Source organism: Periplaneta americana, chromosome 16 (genome assembly GCF_040183065.1).
Source record: "Periplaneta americana isolate PAMFEO1 chromosome 16, P.americana_PAMFEO1_priV1, whole genome shotgun sequence".
NCBI lineage: Eukaryota > Metazoa > Arthropoda > Insecta > Blattodea > Blattidae > Periplaneta > Periplaneta americana.
In genome coordinates, this window is record NC_091132.1 from 123,247,879 (window position 1) to 123,270,657 (window position 22,779).

At 35.6% G+C, this 22,779-nt stretch overlaps 1 protein-coding gene across 1 annotated transcript in view; it reads right to left on the reverse strand.

The window, feature by feature from the left end:
* Nucleotides 1–22,779, reverse strand: part of LOC138691197 (putative aminopeptidase-2) — a 155,663-nt gene that overhangs the window by 50,709 nt on the left and 82,175 nt on the right. The gene's annotated exons all lie outside the window — the stretch shown is intronic.

Sequence of the window (22,779 nt, forward strand, 5' to 3'; positions counted from 1 at the left end):
TGGCCGAATTGTTCTTTTTTATTAGGCATATTAACCTGTTTCCTTATTCATACAGTTAAGAAGTGTCGGTCGATGAGAATGTTAATTTAGTTTTATAAGATCTACCAGGATTAAATTTTGTGTTCGAAATTCTCGGGTTAGTTTTCACAGCATTGCTGACTAGAGTATTATTATTATTATTGTTATTATTATTATTATTATTATTATTATTATTATTATTATTATTATTATTATTATTTCTATTGGGTCCTAGGTTTATTGCATTTATTTATTTATATTTAGAATTAAATTTACGATTATTTTATTTTTATTGCCGTAATTATTGTAAATTTTATTAATATAATTATTGTAATGCTATTATTGTATATTATTATATATCACTGCCATCGGGTGTATACCCAATTTCAGTGTTAGTAAATAAATACATACACATGCATACATACATTATTATTATTATTATTATTATTATTATTATTATTATTATTATTATTACTATTACTATTGGGTCCTAGGTTTATTGAATTTATTTATTTATAGTTAAAATTAAATTTACGATTATTTTATTTTTTATTGCTGTAATTATTGTAAATTTTATTAATATCATTATTGTAATGTTATTGTATATTATTATATATCACTGCCACCGGTTGTATACCTAATTTCAGTGTTAATAAATACATACATACACACATACACACATGTAAACATACATTATTATTATTATTATTATTATTATTATTATTAGTACTACTACTACTATTGGGTCCTAGGTTTATTGCATTTATTTATTTATAGTTAGAATTAAATTTACGATTATTTTATTTTTTATTGCTGTGATTATAGTAAATTTTATTAATATAATTATTGTAATGTTATCATTGTATATTATTATTTTATTTTTTATTGCTGTAATTATTATAAATTTTATTAATATAATTATTGTAATGTTATTGTTGTATATTATTATTTTATTTTTTATTGCTGTAATTATTGTAAATTTTATTAATATAATTATTGTAATGTTATCATTGTATATTATTATTTTATTTTTATTGCTGTAATTATTGTAAATTTTATTAATATAATTATTGTAATGTTATTGTTGTATATTATTATTTTATTTTTTATTGCTGTAATTATTGTAAATTTTATTAATATAATTATTGTAATGTTATTATTGTATATTATAATATGTCACTGCCTCCGGGTGTATACCCAATTTTAGTGTTAATAAATACATATATACATATACATGTATACATACATTATTATTATTATTATTATTATTATTATTATTATTATTATTATTATTCCTTTTCCTCGCCTGATACACTACTTACATTATATCATGCTTTAGGAAGGTCTAAATTAGAATATGCATGTGTTGCGTGGAACTCTGTTACTTCTACTGATTCAGCTAAAGTAGGAAATATCAAAAGAAAATTCATTTCTCTTTGTGCGCTCAGATTTCTATCCAACTCCTCTTCTTTAAATTATGAACTGTCTAGTAAATATTTTATCTGTACCAGTCCGTATTCGAGACGTCAGGATATTGATTACACTTTCATTAATAATGCTATTAATGGTGTCATTTATTGTGATTCTTTTATACATAACACCTACCTTAGAATTCCCGTGAAAGGTTTTCGTGGTCAAAGAATTTTCTTCACTAAATTATTTAAATCCCTTTCTCCAATAGCCAGGTGTATTAAAAGTGCTAATTTGCAAGATCTGATTTGATTTTACTTATGCATGATATATCCTTACTTGTTACTTAATATCTTTTATTATTTGTTAGATATTGCCATTTATTTTGTTGCATTTGGTGAATGGTTAATGTTGACCATTATATTGATTGTATTTCATCTCACTGCCATTTTCTGTTATTCATTCTCATAATCATTTGTTCTGTTTTTTTTTTTTGTTTTTTTTTTGTGCTAAACTGTAATTGGCTCTGTGCTGTTGTTTTGCACATTAATATTCGAAAAAAAAAAAATAAATAAATTATTACAGTTATATTACCGGTTGTTCTGTATGATTGTGAAACATGGACTCTCACTTTGAGAGAGGAACAGAGATTAAGGGTGTTTGAGAATAAGGTTCTTAGGAAAATATTTGGGACTAAGAGGGATGAAGTTACATGAGAATGGAGAAAATTACACAACTCAGAACTGCACGCATTGTTTTCTTCACCTGACGTAATTAGGAACATTAAATCCAAACCTTTGAGATAGGCAGGGCATTTAGTACGTAGGGCGAATCCAGAAATTCATATAGATTGTTAGTTGCGAGACCAGAGGAATAAAGACCTTTGGGGAGGCCGAGACGTAGATAGGAGGATAATATTAAAATTGAGGGATGTGGGATATGATGATAGAGACTGGATTAATGTTGCACAGGATAGGGACCGATGGCGGGCTTATGTGAGGGCGGCAATGAACCTGCGGGTTTCTTAAAAGCCATTTGGCCATTTGTAAGTATTATTATTATTATTATTATTATTATTATTAGGTCCTAGGTTTATTGCATTTATTTATTTATAGATAGACTTAAATTTACGTTTATTTTATTTTTATTGCTGTAATTATTGTAAATTTTATTAATATAATTATTGTAATGTTTTTATTGTATATTATTATATATCACTGCACCGGGTGTACACCCAATTGTAGTGTTAATAAATATATAGGCTACTTCACATACACACATTATTATTATTATTATTATTATTATTATTATTACTATTATTATTATTGTTATTATTATACTCCTTCTTCTTCTTCTTCTTCTTCTTCTTCTTATTATTATTATTATTATTATTATTATTATTATTATTATTATTATTATTATTATTGAGATTGTTTGGAATTGAATGGGTTACATCAGCAGATTGTTTATGCAAATGACGTGAATATGTTAACAAAAAATCCACAAACGAGTAAGGAAAACATAGGAATTTTACTTGGAAATAAACCCCGAAAAAAACAAAGTATATGGTTATGTCTCGTGACCAGAACATAATATGAAATGGATATATAAAAATTACAAATTTATGCTTTGATTCAGCTTGCGAAAAAAAAAAATCATGCACCAGTCTCCAGATTTCCTTCGACTTCGACTGAGAGCGACCTTCATTTGCCATAATAGCCTTTCGCTTATACGAGGACGCGAGCGGTGAAGTCCGGCACGGTCATAATAAAAAGCACACTCAGGTGTTGACCAACTTCTGATCATAATACGGGAGACTTGGTCACGACAAATTTTAGCGCAATTGTTTGGGATGTGAAGCCACAATTCATTGATTGAATGGTTTATATTAAATAATACACAACTATCTATTTAATTATAATACAAATATGAGTTATACCGGTATCTCAATATTGAGTAAACAATATTTTTAAAATATCCATGTTGTTTAGTTTTAACGTATTTATATTTATTAACAGGATGCCGCAGATTATTTTTTTTTATCTCGATATGTAGGGGAGACTGTTGTACCTTTCGCATAGTGTACTTTTAAACATTTTTTGTTGTTTAATTTTTGCTGCTACCTAGAGGACTCAAACTGTAGTAGATTGTATAGAAAACCGCTAAGTAGCTCTATTCATAGTTTCGGTTTGATTTGTTGCAGGGTGTGAGTTCTGTGGACAAAACAATTTTTTTAGTACCAAAACTAAACATTTCGTTCATTGATATATGTTTTCTAACACAAAACTAGATTGTATTTATTACTATCCAGCAAGTGCGGTGTGTTCTCTATTTTCTGATGAGTAATAACATGTTTTAATATCCAAGATTTGTTCGAATCTCTAGTTTTGGGAGCCATATTTGTTTAAACACTACCCTCTTGTACCTCTGAACACAAAACATCTTGTACCATGGAACATGTTCCAAGGTACACGATACTATCGGTTTTTGTTTTTATTTTGTTTTAAGGTCATGTCACGAAGTAAGTCTGGAGTTAAGAGGCCCCCAGTTGATCCGAATGCCTTGAAGAAAGCTGTTGAAACAGTTATTGCTCCTCCAGGAAATAAAATCTCAATCAGAGAAGCCTGCTCTGGTTTTGATTGCAAATACTTTTTAAATATGATTGCCAGTTTTTACAGCTATATTCCCACCTATATGCCATGTGTTGCAAGGTACAAGAGGGTGTTTTCGGAGGTACATGAAGCTGTTGTACCTTTGAACGCATTACATGATCCGTTCATAGGAAAAGTGGTGTAAGTCAAAATTGGGTAATGAGGTTTAAAGTAAAAATTCTGTAAAATACAGCGCAAAGTAGCAATTAATATGTCCTTCTTGCTATGCATGCACTGACTACTAATAGTTTAAATAAACTGAATGTTAATTGCTACTTTACGCTGTATTTTACAGAATGTTTACTTTAACCCTCATTACCCATTCTTGACTTACACCACTTTTGTTCTGAACGGCTCACATATTTCTTCATTTTATTTTTTTCCATCCTTAATGGATATGTAAAACGGGAAAATACATACAGGAAGTTGTAAAGAAATCTTCAATAATTATTTTAAGCATTTTTTCATTTTAAAAATTTCATTTCCCATAATTAAAAATAATAAAATGTGAAAAGTGTTTACAGGTACAACAGTCTCCCCTAAACTGAAAAAAGAAAAATCTTCAGTCATACGTGCAGACAGTTACTCCAAATAATTCAAGATCACCGAAACAAAATTACTGTATTGATTGCACAAATCTGCTGAACTATCGATATTATCAGTTTATATCTAAATATATTTGGAGGTTTTTTATGAGGTTACATTAAGTAATTAGCACTCATAATGGATAGAGAAAAATACGGGGGGATTAAGGTATCAGTACGGAAGCCGGAAGAATAAAAAAATAGTTCAAATACGGGAGTTCCCGGAAAATACGGGACAGTTGGTCACCCTACTGTTAACTTCAACACCAATTTTCATAACATTATAACATTTTCCTTCCCACTTTATCAGACTGAGGACTGGCTATGCACAATGTATAAGTAGTTATGGTTAAAATGTCTGGTGTTTCATAAAATGTTCATTCATAATATCTAAAATCTAACTGACAGTACAAACAGTAAATTGTTGGCTATGAACTTTATAATATTCTTACAAGCATTCCGGGCAAACTGGGAATTCCAATGGAAAAGCAATTTTTTTTTTTCAGAAATACTTGTTTATTATTAGTTTAAGACATAGATAAGGCTCTAAATTTAAATATTCTAATGTTTTATTTTCGTCCCGCGCCGTGGCGTCGTTGTCTAAGTCATCCTACTTGGGACTCGCGTTACGGAATGCGCGCTGGTTCGAGTCTTAATGGGAGAAGAAACTTTCTCATGAAATTTCGGCGAGTGTATGGGACCGGTGCCCACCCAGCATCGTGATGCACTTGGGGAGCTATAACGGCTGGGGGGCTCATCGTGCTAACCACACGATACCTCCATTCTGGTTGGATAATCGTCCACCTCTGCTTCGGCATGAGACCGTGATGCCAGCAGCCGGCTGGTCGATCTTGGCCCTCGTGAGCTGTAGCGCCACGATTATTATTATTATTATTATTATTATTATTATTATTATTAATGTTTTATTTTCAAAAGGAAAATATTTTACGAGTTTTATGGGCATTGAATCTAAGTGGTCTTGTCTGGATAATAGGTAGGCTACTGTTTTGTTTTCCTAAAGTTTTCAGCATTTATAGAGAGATGAGCTGTTAACTTATGTTTTTCAAGAAGCTATTGTTCAAGAAATATTATGAGAGTTTGCACTGTTAATTCCAGAGCTCCAGGATCAAGGAATTTTTACTCTGCACTATATTCTTTCTGCTGTTTATTTTCAGTAGTTTGGGTTAATAACATTTAATCTTACAGTTCAAGTGAATATTTTGACTTAGAAATGTTACAGTTGTTTCGAAACGAAATATGAAGGACATAATATGTAACATCCTTGACAAAATGTAACATCCGTGACATGGAAGAAACAGCTATAAAATACTTACCGATTATGTTTTTCTGAACTAATTGGATGCCATGAGATTTGCATAATTTTCACATGTACACTGTAGGAATGAATCTCCTTTTGCTTGAGGTAGAGATCTGAAAAACACCAGGCCTGACCGAGACTCGAAGCCGGACCGCCAGCGTGACAGGCTGAAGGACTGACCACTCAGCTACCGCAGGGGTGAAAACCCCATGCTGGACCGGGACTCGAATTCGGACTGCCTGAGTGACAGCCCGGTCTGACCACTCAGTCACAGCAGAGGTGTCCCAGAAGGAATTCGAAACCACGATAGTGACTTGTACCAGTGTTAAAACTACTCCGCGATGCTAGATATTTACAATATACCTACCTTAATATCACCTGCAGAAAGACGATCCTGGAGTCTGTGTTAGCACTGTTGGGTTGTGATTGAAAATGAACAATCGCATTTATATTCTGTACCTTTTAAAGATCTATGTTTTCAAAATTTGTAATCGTTTTCTGTGAATTTGTATCCGTACCAGGAATTTACTGTAGTTACATTATGACGTTGAATATTCATAGTGCGGAGTGTATGTAATTGCGAAGGACAGGGAAAACCACTTGAAGGAAGTAGACATGAATGTCAAGGACGGATTTAAGCAAAACGCTGCGATTTCTTGGCTTTGCATAATACGTCATTATTTGTTATTCTTAAGCTCCGACGTTTTCTGTGGTACAGCTGGGAGTGTTTCCAACCAAATGCTCAGCGTAACAGAATTTGATTCCAGACAAGGAAAGAGAGATTTGTCGCTGTTCCGTAATCGCTAAATGAATCACGTAAATCACAAACCACATGACCACGAAGTTCAGATAATCGAGAATTTCTAACATGATTCATATGGAGTCAACTTCCCTAATAATTAGACAGCATACTCGTTATGTTCATAATATTGTCTAATTTATCATTTGTAAGAAATCATAGTTTAGTTCTCAAAATCAGAGCAGGTATTCTATCTGATGCTGAAAGAAAACGCACGTTAAAATGTAATAAAATGTATGAGGAGTTGTATTATGCAAAGTTGTTATGTCTAGTCCATTCATAAACTTAATTTCTTTATTCGAGGTTTCAAGGTGACTCATAAAAAAGATCGAAGTCCTTCATTTGCTCTCTTACACTGAGGAGTGATGCAAGGTTACTTTCTGAGTGTTGACGTCATTTGTTCTGACTCTTGTTTTATGATCGTCAATGTTAATTGGGATTTGTTTGCTATTAGTGCAAATTACATAATATCATATCTTCTGAATACTGTGTGCTTTGCCACTGATTTATTGAAGTTCGTGAACTACAGTTTATAGTATCACTCCTGATTTATAAACAGATAATTCATAATGTATGTATCACCCCATCACATATATCAGATTGCTCAGCCTTATAGGTTTTGAAGGCAACAATTTTCATCAATTTCACTATGCTGCCATCTAGCTACTTCATAAAAAGTCACGTTATAACTCTCATTTGAATTGCATGGATGAGCAACTGTACTTCTATCCAGCGGTCGTTCCCAATCGACGGTGGCGATCATGGTGGTTGTTCTCTTCCACATGTTACCGTTTTTAACATGGGGATGGCTAATGAAATCAGTTCGTAGTTGCGCACTGCCCAGTCGACAACGTGTACATTGCAGCAAGAGAATACATTTTCTAGTTTGCGTAATTCGGTGTAGAAGAAAGATGAACATGACGTCATTGAAAAAAAACCAAAACAAGTAAAAAGTATGAGCTGTGTTATAAAGAAGCGTGATAGATTTATTGATATTAGTTCACAAAAGTACAAAACTTAATAATAAAAAAAGACCTATATACAAAAGTAGTTATACATAATAAATATACAATTTCCTAAACTAATTAATTTATCGCAAATCTCAATAATTTATTGGTTCAAACTTGCATTTACGTCTGGTTTTAGTGCATGTTTAAACCAATCCTAATAACCATTAAGACTTTAAACCTTATTTATCTGCTCCTTTTCACAATTTACTACCATTAATATTTTTAAATCAATTATTATTTTTTTTACTTCAAACATCTAAATTTATTCTATAACTTTCATATTTATGTTTAGTGATAGGTACACTTATGCTTGTTAACTAATTCTTCCATGTCATGATGCTGCATCCAGGTTAGCAGTTGTTGACATATAGCCAGCACACTGCAATAGCTGAATCGGTATTTCTCAGTGCGTACAGTAGGTCAGTCTAAAGTGAACTGTGTTATAAAGAAGCGTATGCCGTGGAATTTCAAATTATAACCAAATCAAAGAAATGTGCCACTTTCGCTTCTTGTACAATGTAATAATTTGGTGCATTGTATGAATTAACTTGTACCTTAGGTTGATTTGTGGTAGGCTGACCAGACGTCCTCTTTCGTCCGAACGTGTCCTCCGTTTTAGGCCTTCGTCTTGGATCGGGGCGGATTTTTTAAAAATCAAGATACGTCCTTCTTTTCGTAACTTGCATGCCTGATATTTTGAAATTATCTGATATGACGCCTTTTTCAAGTAATTTGCTTGTATACTTGTTGTTTTTTTAAAAATGGGACATGACAGTTAAGCGGCCGAGCTTGGAACTATAGTGCTATGTTGCCAATATGGACTACCATGCTGCCAGATGATGAAAGCTAGCAATTTATATTAAGATGGCTGATGTTAAAACATTCATTGACAATAGTCGACCTGGTTGGCGAGTTGGTATAGCGCTGGCCTTCTATGCCCAAGGTTGCGGGTTCGATCCCGGGCCAGGTCGATGACATTTAGGTGAGCTTAAATGCGACAGGCTCATGTCAGTAGATTTACTGGCATGTAAAAGAACTCCTGCGGGACAAAATTCCGACACATACGGCGACGCTGATATAACCTCTGCAGTTGCGAGCGTCGTTAAATAAAACATAACATTTTTTTTTCTTTCTTTGGGATAACAATTTCTTTATGAAGATGTGTTTAATTCACTTAGTACAATATAGTTGTAGTTATTATGGAATTTGTATGAATATTCCTTCTTTACTCTTTATTATGTTATTAACGTTTAAAATACAACTGCAATATTAGGCTAAGAAATAGGTGTTAGTACTTTTTATTTACAGACAATATAGAAAATAACAAACAGAAAGAAGCCATATAAAAATAACGACATAAAATTTCACGTTCCGTTTGAAGTTTGTGCACCATTGTTTTCTTAATCCAACAGGCTGCTTATTCCTCCTAGCATACCCAGCTCTTAATGCGAGCGTCGTTAAATAAAACATAAGATAACATTCATTGACAATTGACGCGAAGGTAAGAAAACAATACAAAAATCGACAGAGAATCAAAGACGAAACGTACCAATGCTAACATGGTGTGCACAATAAATGTCGCCAAGAGAGCTATTAACCACTCGCCACGTGGGAACGGTAAGTTTGGCAACTCAACCGTTGTTACCATAGCAACAGGCCTACCACGCTATGTGACATTCAGTTATTGTTCCGATCGCAAAGCTCCTGTCATATCCCATCTTTCAAAAAAACAAGTATAGGTGACAGCAGCAACGACGGAATATACTCTTTGCCAACTATCATAACTGTCTTTGCTTCTATTTGTTATTGTCTTTGCTTTCATACGTGTAGCTAACCGTAAAATCATTTTATATAATTAGGAATATAATATGCCCACAAAAAAGAAAATCACCAGAATATATAGAGAAATTCAACACTGAAAGCCTTTCCGACGACTCAATAAAATACATATATCAACGAAGATTGAAAGAGAAAATAACAGAAACTGAAATATTGAACGAAGATAACATTGAAACCGCATGGAAGAAGATAAAGGACAACATAATCAGTGCTGCAACAGAAGCAATTGGAAAAAGGAAAGTCAATATAAATAATAGAAAAAGATTTATGAAACCTTGGTTTAATGAGGAAGTAAAGAAATTGGCAACAGAAAAAGGGCAAACGTACGTAGAGTATAAAAATAAAGTTAAAACTCACGAAGAGTACAAAGCAATAAGGAATGTAGTGAACAATAAAATTAAACAGATAAAACAGAACTACTGGGAGAAATTCTCAAAGGATATGGAAAAAGATCTATACGGAGGACAGAAGAAAGTTTGGAAAATGCTAAGGAACAGGAAGACACCAATAAATGAATACTTACAAATCCCGTCAATAAGTCCAGAAGAATGGGTAACATATTTCCAAAAATTATATGATTATGAAGAAGAAGAAGTAAATAATGAATTTATTACAACTATAGAAGAGGAAATAATACCAATACAAATGAAAGACATTCAAGATACTATAAAACAACTAAAAAACAGGAAAGCACCGGGAGTGGATAATATCAGCAACGAGATGATTAAATATGGAGGAAGTCTACTAGTCGAAGAGATCCATAAACTATTTAGGAAAATTTTTCTGACATGGAAACACCAGCACAATGGAAGGAAAGCATAACAATCCCAATATTGAAGAACGGAATTAAAACAGAACCAGAGAATTACAGAGGCATCTGTTTATTGAATTCAATTCAGAAATTACCGACATAGATAATATACAAAGAAATAATTAAATTAGGAATCAGTGAAGAACAACAGGGATTTCGACAGAACAGATCGACGGTAGATGCTATATTCATACTGAGACAAGTAGCAGAGAAAGCAATTGAATTCAACAAACCTGCATACCTATGCTTTATCGATTTAACAAAAGCATTCGATAGAATTAGAATAAAAGATGTAGTAGAAATACTAAAAAGGAAAGGAATTAAACCCTACATCATAAAACTCATTCAAGAACTTAATACAAACAACTCTACAAGGATAAAAGTAAACAACCGTTTAACAGAAAAGGTACCTATTGCAACAGGTGTAAGACAGGGTGATAGTCTCAGCCCGATTCTCTTCAATACTATTATGGATGAAATTATAAAAGAAACCAAAAATGCAGCCCCAGGATATAAATTAGGAAAACAGGAAATCAAAATCATATGTTATGCTGACGACGTAGTTATTTTAGCTGAACAAGAAGACGATCTACAAAGATTATTATATAAATTTCAAATAACAGCAGAACGATTTAACATGAGAATATCGCTCGACAAAACCAAATCGCAAACAATTTCAAAGCAGCCGCTAAGGTGAAAATTGGCAATCTATAATAAAACAGTAGAACAAGTAATGAGCTTCAACTACCTAGGAACAAAAATAACAAGCAATAAGAACCTAGGCGAAGAAGTAAGGGAACAGATGATTAAAGCTAACACAATATCAGGATTTTTAAGAGACGTCAATTGGAGGAATAAATTTATGACCATAGAAAGCAACATTCGAATATACAAGACATGTGTAAGACCAGTTTTAACGTATGCAACCGAAACCAGAGCAGAAACAAAAAAAACTGAAATGATGATGATAACAACAGAGATGAGAACGCTCAGGAGTATTACGGGTTACACAATACATGATAGACAAACAAATGAGGAAATTAGAAGTAAATGTGGAATACAAGACGTGACAAAATGGATCAAAGGAAGAAGAAAAGGATGGAGAGATCACGTTTCAAGAATGACAGATGAACGACTTCCAAAAATCGCGATGGTAGGAAAACTAGACACCCCCAAGACCTTTGGGACGACCTCCTAAACGATGGAAAGAAAGCTGGTCACCATTATCAGAATAGGCAACGTTGGAAAAGACAGGATTTAATCCTACAATACGAAGAAGAAGAAGAAGTAGTTTTGTCATAAGTAGACCTATGCTGTAATAAAATATATGTTGACATAATTTTAAGCACAATATAGGCCTAAGCCTAAATCTGAATAGGTATGATCTGTCCTCTTTAATAATTATTATAGTTCCCTTGACTTTGATATGTAGCTAACTGTAAAATTATTATTAAGTTTGTCATAATTATTTTATAATAAAATAGATATTAACATACTTTTAAGTACAGTATAATCCTAAATCTATACTGTAAATATTTTGTAATAAAATAGATATTGACGGAATTTACACTACATGTATACTAAGCCTAAATCTAAATACATATTTTCTGTCTTCTTTTTTCGAAAAATTTCCTCCTTTTTGAAGCTTTGTGTCCTCTTTTTTATCGATGTGAATCTAGTCATCCTAATTTATAGGGAGTGGAGGAGAAGCCCTGAGGGCGTTAACTTCTCCCCAATAAGTAATTCTAATTCTACTTCCGTTGTCAATAACTTTCTGAAATAACATGGGATAGTAAAATATCGTATTCCGAATGGTATCGTTTGGTGCAAAAGAAATACACGAAAGCAATGTTGTGCCAACATTTGAAGTTCAAGGACAGGCTTATCGTTTAATTGCAAGCCTTCTTACAGCTCTCAGATCTCACAAATGTGTTTTATTTCAGATGCTGGTCAATTGTCTGTTAGGTTTAAAATAATACCAAGCTTAAAATAAACTTCAGAAAGTATTTCGTGATAATAACATTTACATTCATATTTTTAAAACACAATTTTGAAAATATTTCAGGACTAAATGACTTACAACTTTTTATAAGCTAATTATTCACTGAGTAATAACAAAGCTGTATTCGAAATTATTATAGATTTAAATGAGTAATGTTTTTAATTACCTACTTTACGACGCTTTATCAACATCTTAGGTTGTTTAGAGTCTGAATGAGATGAAGGTGATAATGCCGGTGAAATGAGTCCGGGGTCCAGCACCGAAAGTTACTCAGCATTTGCTCATATTGGGTTGAGGGAAAACCCCGGAAAAAATCTCAACCAGATAACTTAACCCGATCGGAAATCGAACCCGGGCCACCTGGTTTCGCGACCAGGCGCGCTAACCGTTACTCCATAGGTGTGGCCTGGTGAGTAATATATATAAAACAGTGCAGCCAAGTGCACGGAATAACAAGGAAAATGGAAGTAGAGAAGATTATTGTTGAGAAAACAGAGACCTGTAGATTGAAATAGTACGGGCATGTTTGAAGAATGAAACAACATACCCATCATGCATAACGTGGCCCGCCGAAGTGGTGTGCAATTTGAAAATGTGTCACAGTCCTGCCTTCTATCCGCAGTATGCGGAACCCGAATCACGCAAGTGAAATGGGTAGGCATTAGTCTCACACACACACACACACACACACACACACACACACACACACACACACACACACACACGCACGCACGCACGCACACACACACAAGAAAAATATGGGAATGTCAATCCATTAGAAGGCTAAAAAAGTCGGACTTTAATATGTTGAATGGATTACCCAAGTAGTGAAATATTTTAAAGGAAGGAGATTAACAGAGGATTAAGTAGAGAACGAAATAATGTGGCGTTTGAGATGCGAGAAATTGCCAAATGAGCTATAATAAATTAGTGAGATGGACAGATAAAGATTATCAAGCAGAATGTCCATGAATAATAATGTTTATACGACAGAAAGACCATGAAACGTAATCCATGTTACAATGTTCATGATTGTAATGTCCATATGAAATAATGATCATGCCTTAAATATTCACTAAGCAATAATAGCCTATAAAGTTAGTCAACAATAACTTATTGGTGTAGTTACGTTTCCATGCGAACATAGTCATGCTTAGAATTTAAAATATTTTAAATTTGACTGTGTAGTAGCAGAAATATTATCATTTCAAAAGGATAAATCTCTGTTTTATTTTAATGAGTTTTGCTATCACCATCATACTTCAACAAGAACAGAACCTAAATTTACTGGAGATACAACGCAGGATTTTTAATGCTGCAAAGATCACTAACAACAAACTGACAATACTCGTTTCACCCAGAATTGAACGAAAATCCTTCGTTGGTGTTGACAGCTACTGCAGGGGCGGAACTCCTGGCAAGGTGGTAATCTAGATCTAGAGGATGCCCTAGAGAAGTCTTAAAAGAACCATAGTCGAATTCAAGAAAGAGACAGATCACCGAATCCAAGGGCACTGAAAGGTATTATCTTATAATCGCAAATCGATAGGACAAAAATATCTTATGTTTGATTCTGAACGAGAAGAAGCTAACAGAACTCTGATTTTTGTTCAACGCTTTGACAGATTACTTTATTATTCGCAGTTAGATAATTATGTAAAGGATGTAGCAGAACTTTCTGTGAGCCAATTAGTGTTCGATTTTTTCTATCCCTGCCATCAAGTGTTTTTGAGACCGATCTAGAACTTGCCAGTGTCTTTCGGCTCGAGATTTTCATTCACACAAAACCAGTTCGCAACATACGTACCTAATATTTTGTGTTCATTATATCAGATTTTTTCTGGACTAGTATACAAATTTTGATACGCTTTAATTGATGCTGAATGAGCTTCTGGAGCTGAAGGAAGTGTATTCCCATTGTGCAGAACTCCTTTTAGGCTTATTTTTTTTTTTTTAGGTAATTGGCGCCAGTCTTTTAGCTAAAAAGTTGTTCCTAAGCGACCAATCAAGCTAGGGCCACCGAAACAGTGCAGAAGTTCCCACTTTACAAAATAATTTTGAACTCACGATGTCTATACCAGCAAAGGGTTGTCTCAGGATCTAAGCCAGGCATGTCAATTGATGCCCATAGGAGCAAGCGCGCGCTTTAGAGTTCAGGAGAGCCTGAGCGCATTGCAGCGGAAAGGAAAGAGACAGACGAAAGAGGTGGTATATGCCGCTTGGTCGAATTATATTCAGGGATGCCCAGCACTGATTCAATAGATAAAGGGAAGAGAATTTATTAAAACTGTATCCATGTTAATTTTTAGATTTGCCTAAGAAGTATAAGTGCATTATAAGAATGTAAGTTTTAATTTTAATGCTCATTTTTCACATGTTTGATTTTTTTATTCAAGAGAAATATTTTCTCAACTTTTCGTATAGAACAGTGAAATTTTCAAGTATAGGCCTATTTATTTAGTAGCCTTACAGAATGTTTTCGTAAACCTAATATACCGTATATACGTATTACTGAAGATAGTGTATTGAAAATACATGTATTCTGTTTTGTTCATTAATACAACTGCGTCATTTTTGTCTGCTTTTATATGTATGATATTATTATCTTCTAGTTTTTGTTTTAATAGTTTTAACTCTTTGTGTTGTTTCTTTGCTGCTTTAAAATCTGTCTTATTTATTGGGTTTGTGATGTAATTTTCTATACTATTGTACTAGATAAGCATTGGCGGCTTAATAAAAGTGTTACACATTAAATCACTGATCTAAGCTATTGTTTTCATTCAATCTTGAATCTACTCGTTTCTTTGGTAAGTTCAATTCACGTACTAAATCATGTAATTGAGACTGACTCAGCGTTATGGCTTGTCTTCTTATAAGTCTGGAGACAAATTCAGATCAATTCCTGCACTCGAAGTGTATGAAATACTATACCACTCGCTGGCAATGCCGTAGCCAGTGTTAGAATTGGAATGTCTGGTTCATGCGGCACATGTCTCATTGCTGATGGCAGATTTGGATATAATGACTGTCTTCTTATTGAACCCTGATATTTTATAGAGACAAAAATAACAGTCATTATAATGACCTTATTGCTTACGCCAAACCATAGAAACACCAAAGAGCATAGATGAACGAACCATTTGTGCCACTGGCTTAGGTTTTCTGTTACACACGATATGTGAGAAAATTGTTGTCCTTATTTCCTAATTTCATTTTAAAATAGGCCATATGATACAAACACTTGTTCAATGGGGGTAATGTTTCTTTTCTGTTGGTTAATGGCATTCTCTATTGATTCTTAATTTCATATAATTTATTTTTAACTGTGAACAGACCAATCTCTTAATAAATATAATGTAGCATTAGTAATTTTGGTCGGCGGGAAAAGGCACATAAGTAAAAAAAAAAAAAAAAAAAAAAAAAAAAATAGTAATAATTTTTCAGGAGAGACTTTCTTTCTAATTTAAGGCTGGTTCACAATAAACCGGGAACGGGAACCAGAATGAAAACGAGAAGCAGAGGACGTGAATATGAACATTTTTATTCACAATAAACCGAGAAGGTAGACGACTATGCATATCGATATGTATGTCAATAACGATATGTAAAGTCGATATTACGCGTTCTGATGTTATTTGGGTATAATTGACCAATGGAGTTCTCTCATGAATACAAGACAGCCGATATAAACACAGGTTAACCAACTTCGAAATTTCAACTGAAACATTTCATTAGGTACGGTACTATAATATGCCCATGCATCTTGATTATCACAGCCTATTTTAAGTCTACCATAACGTAAAATAATTAGAGAAGAAACATTTGTAGTAGAACAAAAATGAACACAGCAGTAGTTATTGAATTGAAACATGAATATGTAGTGTGTAATACAACCAATACAGTAATAAAATATGATTCGCTTCCGATCGGTGTTCAAAGATGCAGCTATTGAAAGCCACGTATTCTCCTTCATTTTCTCATCTTTATACGAGGCGCGCCGCATATCGTAAATGTGAGGATTTCAATATTAGAATCTCAGCAAATAAAACTTGCTCCATGATGCACAGCACAGAACAAAATAATGATAGGTTATGTCACGGTCTTCTTGCTACAAAATATACGACGACAAAATAGCTTTTAGATGGCAATAGAATGAATCTAGTGGGCTGTGATCGGAAACGTGAACGCCAGAGTTGAAACTTGGCCAACTCTCCGTTCCCGATCTCGGGCTCCGGCAAGCTTTTCGTTAATTGTGAATGCTCACATTTAAATATACACATTGTAACAGTTTTACCGTTTTCGTTTTCGTTCGATTCTCGTTTCCGGCTTATTGTGAACCAGCCTTTATTCTTAACTGAATATAACTATAATAATGAAATTCATGTATGTTGGTTAAAGTAAGACCCTTTTCAATTTAAAATATAATAAATTTTATTATTAAAAAAATTAGAAAAAATACTAGACTTATGTGATTAGGTACAACAGGAAAATCGACTTTGTTGTTGCTTATGTGCCTTTTCCCGCCTATCAAAGATTTGTTTTTATGTTTTTTGCTAATATTTAGTTTTACTTTCTTGACTTCGAATGATAAATTAAAATATTCTAAAATTAAATTTAAAATGTTTTTAATATTTGAGCTGCATTAGGCTCTTGAACATTGAAGATAGTTTCCCAATCAATGTTGTTTATATAACAACAAAAATTCATTACTCTTTCAGCGATAAATTAACGCTTTTTAATAATTAGAGGTTGGTTATATCCGCTTCTCAAGTGAATATTTAATTACAATAATAAAGCAGAGTGGTCGGAATATGGAAAATTGTTTACCTGAATGGTATATGATTCCCGCTATTTATGAAAATGTTGTCGAGGCATGTTTTCCTCTCGTAGGAGTGTAATTTCCTGGATAGAAGTTGAATCGTCTTAATAGATTTAATAGGTCAAGTACAGTTATTTTCTCTGTTAAGACATCAAAGTCAGAATTTACGTCTCCCCCTATTACTACTGTGTAATTGGGCCATTTAGTGAGTATTTGAAGAAGCTGTTCGTGTTGAATTAAAAAAATATATGAAGATCCACTTGGAGATCTATAAATACAAATAATTACCAATTTAAATGAGTCAATCATTACTCCTGAACATTCGAAAAATAGTGGTAAAAATGTCAAATGATTTTACATGTTTACACAATTTTATATACAGTAGGTACAATGCAAGAAGTCGGAGGAGCAGCGATTCTAATACTAGAATGGTGGACTCTCAATTTTAGGTTAAATACAGAATTGCGCATTATTTGTATGTGATACGCAAATCTAGTATTATTCGAAATTAGAGCATTCGATTTGATTTTTATGACAAAATATTCCGTGCCGCAAAATCGTCGCAGGCCTGTGTAATTACCTTTTCTTCATCTTGTAATAAGTCATTGTTGCTAAATTGGTCACTTAAATTATTATTTCTAGTGTAATTAATTTAATTACTGTGACGATGACAACATTAGCCTATTATAAAATTCCTGTCGTTATTGTTTCGTTGACTGTTGCTTTTGCCTTTATTATTGCCGTTACTCTAGCTATTGCTTGTAATATTTGATTTATACTCGTATTTGAATTGTATCAACCGACGATGAATTTATTGTAAGTACTTTTTTTCTAACAGTTTCTCATTTCTGGCTCCTTCTCTTAATGTCTCTTGAACGGGCCATTCAGCTTGAGATTCGATACGATATCTGCATCGATACAAGTGTCTCACGATGCGAATTGCACTGTGTGCGGAATTTTATCATTGAAACTATCGTCATCGATGGTATACTGGGATACTAGAACAGTGATAGCGATGAAGGTCTCAACTTGTTTCAGTGTTGGTGGTATCTAGGGTTGGGCAAAATACTGACATCCAAGTATTTCAAATACAAATACAAAATACCTCAAAGAACAGTATTTGAAATACAAATACAAAATACTTTTAAAAAATTAACCAAAATAAATTTGTATTTGAAATACTCAAAATACATTTGTATTGCAAATACTCGATATAATATATAAAGAAATAAGAATAATACTGAAAATCGAAAATGTTATATTAACATCAAAAGTATTTTATCTCGAAGTTTTATATAAACACTGTAACTGAACATCTTCCTTTCCCAGTCAACAATGAAATTATGCTACATGTGAATAATTACTGCTCCCTTAAAAAAACCAGATTCTCAAAAAGTTCATCAGATAAGGATTCTCTTGGTGCTGAATGAATAAATCCTGCAAAACAGAATAATCTTTCTACAGGCGCAGAGGAACACAAACTTGTATTATATTTATAAAAGCTTGTTTCACTGTTGGATAATTCTCTAGAGAGCACAGGGTTGTCCCTTTGCCATTGAAGAATTGTATGAGCTCATGCTCTGTAGTAGACAAGTTCTTTTCTTTTTGCTAGGATGTGTATATGGAACGCCAGGGGCCTTGTACATGTTAGAAACGAGTTCAGGGTATTTCTGGACGTAAATAATACAGACATAGCATTTGTAACGGAAACGTTCCTGACACCCCAAGTAAATTTCAGATGCGCGGGGTTTAAAATCTATAGGTTGGATAAACCAGTTAGAAGAGGCGGAGGTGTAGCGGTGTTCGTTCGATCTACGATCGCGCACTGTGAGTATCTCCTTCCCCAACTAGCGACGTTAGAGGCAGTAGCTATTAGAGCCTACATAGGTAGAATCCCCTTTCTGCTTATGGCTGCCTACAGTCCCCCGGGCACACTCACTGAACGGGATTTATATATAGTGACAAGCCTCACAGATAGGTTCATAGTCGCCGGCGACTTCAATGCGAAGCACGCTAGCTGGAACTGTAGACGCCCCAATCGGGAGGGCGATAGACTTTTTCAAAATTCCACAGGAAACGGGTACGTTGTGATGGCCCCTAGGGACCCCACACACGTACCAGATGCTGCTAATCAAGTTCCCGATATCCTGGATATTGCTCTGGTGAAAGGTCTCACAACCAGGGTGAGACTAACAACCCTGGATGATCTTACATCCGATCACCTACCGGTGATCATGGAGATCATGCACCCAGTCGAACTCTCCCCCACCGCTGAGAAATTCAATTACAAGGCGGCAGACTGCGTGTTCTTTCAAGACCAGGTAGCCGCTTCGCTTCCATCACTCCCGCCCGAAGTTACTCCTGCAGGGATAGATAGGTCAGTTAGCGACCTGACGGAGTGCATTAAGAAGGCAATGGATGCAGCAATACCGAAACGGTCTCTAAAACCAGGACGGATGCAGCTGCCAGCCTATATTAGAGACCTAAAGATCGCCCGCAATAGAGCCAGGACATTGTGGAAGCGTACTAGGTTAGATGAACACAGAGTAGAGATGAACCGCTTGCGCAGGCGGATCAGTGAGGCGGTCCACGAAACGGTCGTGGATGCTTGGAAATCCAAGGTTGAGACGATGGACAGCAGAAACATGTCAGATGTCTGGCGTGTATCTCGAAATCTGTCCAATCCGTCTCAACCTATCCACCCACTAATAGTCGGCCCAGATGTTACTGCTTTTACTCCTGAGGAGAAGGCTACCGCACTGGCAGACGTTCTAGAGACCACTTTCCAGGCGGTGGATCTAAATTTAAACTTGCCCCATATTAGATCTGTCGAGGAATCGGTTCAAGACCTCCTGGGCAGGGAGCCGGAAAATGGGATACGACATACGAACCCCCACGAGGTCGCCCATTTCATTCGTCGCCTTAGCTCACATAAGGCTGCAGGAGACGACGGTTTCCAAGGAATTATATTGCAGCATCTCCCAAGCCAGCTATGAAGCGTATAGCAGAGATAATTAATAATATCTTGGCTTCCGGTCACTATCCCATTCCCTGGAAAGAGGCTCACGTAGTTCTCTTTCCAAAGCCCGGAAAGGATAAGACGAATCCAAGCAACTATAGGCCTATTAGTCTCCTCAGTTGTCTCAGCAAACTGCGGAGCGGGTCATACATAGACGCCTCACTGAAGTAGTGTTGCCCCAAATCAGGAACGAGCAGTTCGGCTTCCACCCTGGTCGTTCCACTACACTCCAGGCACTCCGCATGACGGAGGACATTACCTGGGGCATGAGCACGAAGCGTGTCGTAGCTGCAGCTTACCTGGACATCGAGCGAGCATTCGACAAGGTTTGGCATGAAGGGCTCCTGGTTAAGCTACTGGGCATGGGAGTCCCAGATGGAATGGTACGCCTCATTTCAGATTACCTCCGAGGCCGTACATTCAAGACCCGAGTAGGCACTAGTTTCTCCAATCCTCGTGAAATTCACGCAGGAGTCCCGCAGGGATCGATTATCGGTCCCATACTTTTCAATATAGCCATCTGTATATCTATGCAGATGACACTGCCCTCTTGGCGATGGGCAAAACCTACAGGTTAGCATCCGGTAGATTGCAGTCGATCTTAGATTACCTCCAGCCGTGGTACCACAACTGGAGAATCAAGGTCAATGTAGATAAATGTCAGGCCATACTCTTTTCACTAAGAGCGAGGCTCGAAGACATACCACCTCCACCCACACTTTTCGGACAAGCAATGCCGTGGATGAACAAATTAAATACTTAGGGATCATTATGGACTCTCATCTCACCTTCCGAGATCATATCCATTCCCTTCTTCGTAAGGCCAATGGATTGATAGTTAGACACTATCCCATTCTGGCGACCTTCTCTCCTGACAACCTGGGGGGTAGGACTTACCATGTATAAGGCCCTCATTTGGTCTATAATAACCTATGCCGCACCCGCATGGGGGTTCGCGGCAATGACCCATCTCCGGAAACTCCAAGTTATCCAGAACCAGGTGATTCGCATCATAACACATCTCCCGCGAGTCGCTTCGAGAGAGAAGTTCCACGATGAGCTAAACTTGCTAACCGTAGACGAGTTCATTGCTCGATTGGCTAGAAACCTGTTTGAGGCCGCTCGTGCCAGCCCCAACCCGCTCATATTAGGCCTCGGCCGGTATGATCCTAGGTTACGGCGAAGACACCAGACAGGTCCACTAGCTATTCTCTCAAGACAGGAAAACAGGGAGGCAGGTGGCACTCCCAGATTTAGGTAGATTATTAATTCATGACTTAATCGGATAAGCAACCACTGTGAAATGACCTGCTCTAACTCGGGCTATAAAACCATTCTATCCCTCTTACAGGTCTACGGAGTGAAGAGTCAATTGACTAGACTACGGATCTGACAGAAACCATCAAAAAGCCAATTGGCTAATACCGTTATGATGATTAAATAACTTGAGCTAACATATCGTCTCCAATAATTCCGTTTTGCTGATCGATGGAGTTGTAATAGAGCCAATTGGCTAGTCTACATCCATCGAATCAAGTCATTTTACCTAAGAACCAACTGGCTAGTCCCTGAAATTGAGACATCTCATCCTGCCTAAGGTTTTTCCGTGGTTTTCCTAAAGCGTTAAGACAAATGTCGGGATGAACCCTAAAAGAAATGGGCCACGGACCTGCATTCACTTCCTCAGACATTGGTGACGGCTCAAAATTAATGATTATTCACATCGAACTCGGGCCCTAACAGAATTCAATCGTCCCCTTGTACAGACCAATGGAGTCATCAAAGAGCCAATTGGCTGGTCTCCTAATCTGAGAAAAATCATCAAAGAGCCAATTGGCTATTGCCGTTAAGATTAATCCCTACGCGTTCGAATCTTCAAACAGCCAAACTGGCTCGTCCCTAGACTTGTATCACTCCTCCTAGTTGGCGCGTCTCTCCTCCGGATCAGGTCGCTGTACTTCTGCCCCTCCTCCCCCCCGTATGTTGTAGCTAATCAGTTACGTCCATTTTCGGCTTACCCACTGGAAATTTCTAGCGCTCCTTCACTGGGGCGGCGAAACCCGAAGTGAGACAAGTGGCCAAGAGGCTTTGAGCTCACATATTCAGTTTTTCACAGCCCCAACTCCCCCCTTGCAAGGACGTGTTTTCACGTACCTTTAAAGTTTCTCCTCCCACTTCTCCCACTCATTCATTCATTCCCCCCTCAGATGTCATTTAACCCTGAAGATGAGGAAGATGAACATCCTCGAAACGTCGGTGGATCACCAACTTATGACCTGGCTGGAAGCCCGAGAAAATTTCGAATTATTTTAATTTAATTTATTTTTGGGGGGCAGCTATCCTCGACATGAATAATTTATTTTTCATATATAGAACTGTACAGATGGTTATTTACAATATTAACAAGGAATGTCTTAAAACATTAACGGCTATATCTTGAAGTTTCAAAAGATCGATATGGAAACGATGAAAGAAATTGATAAAATCTTGATATAGTGC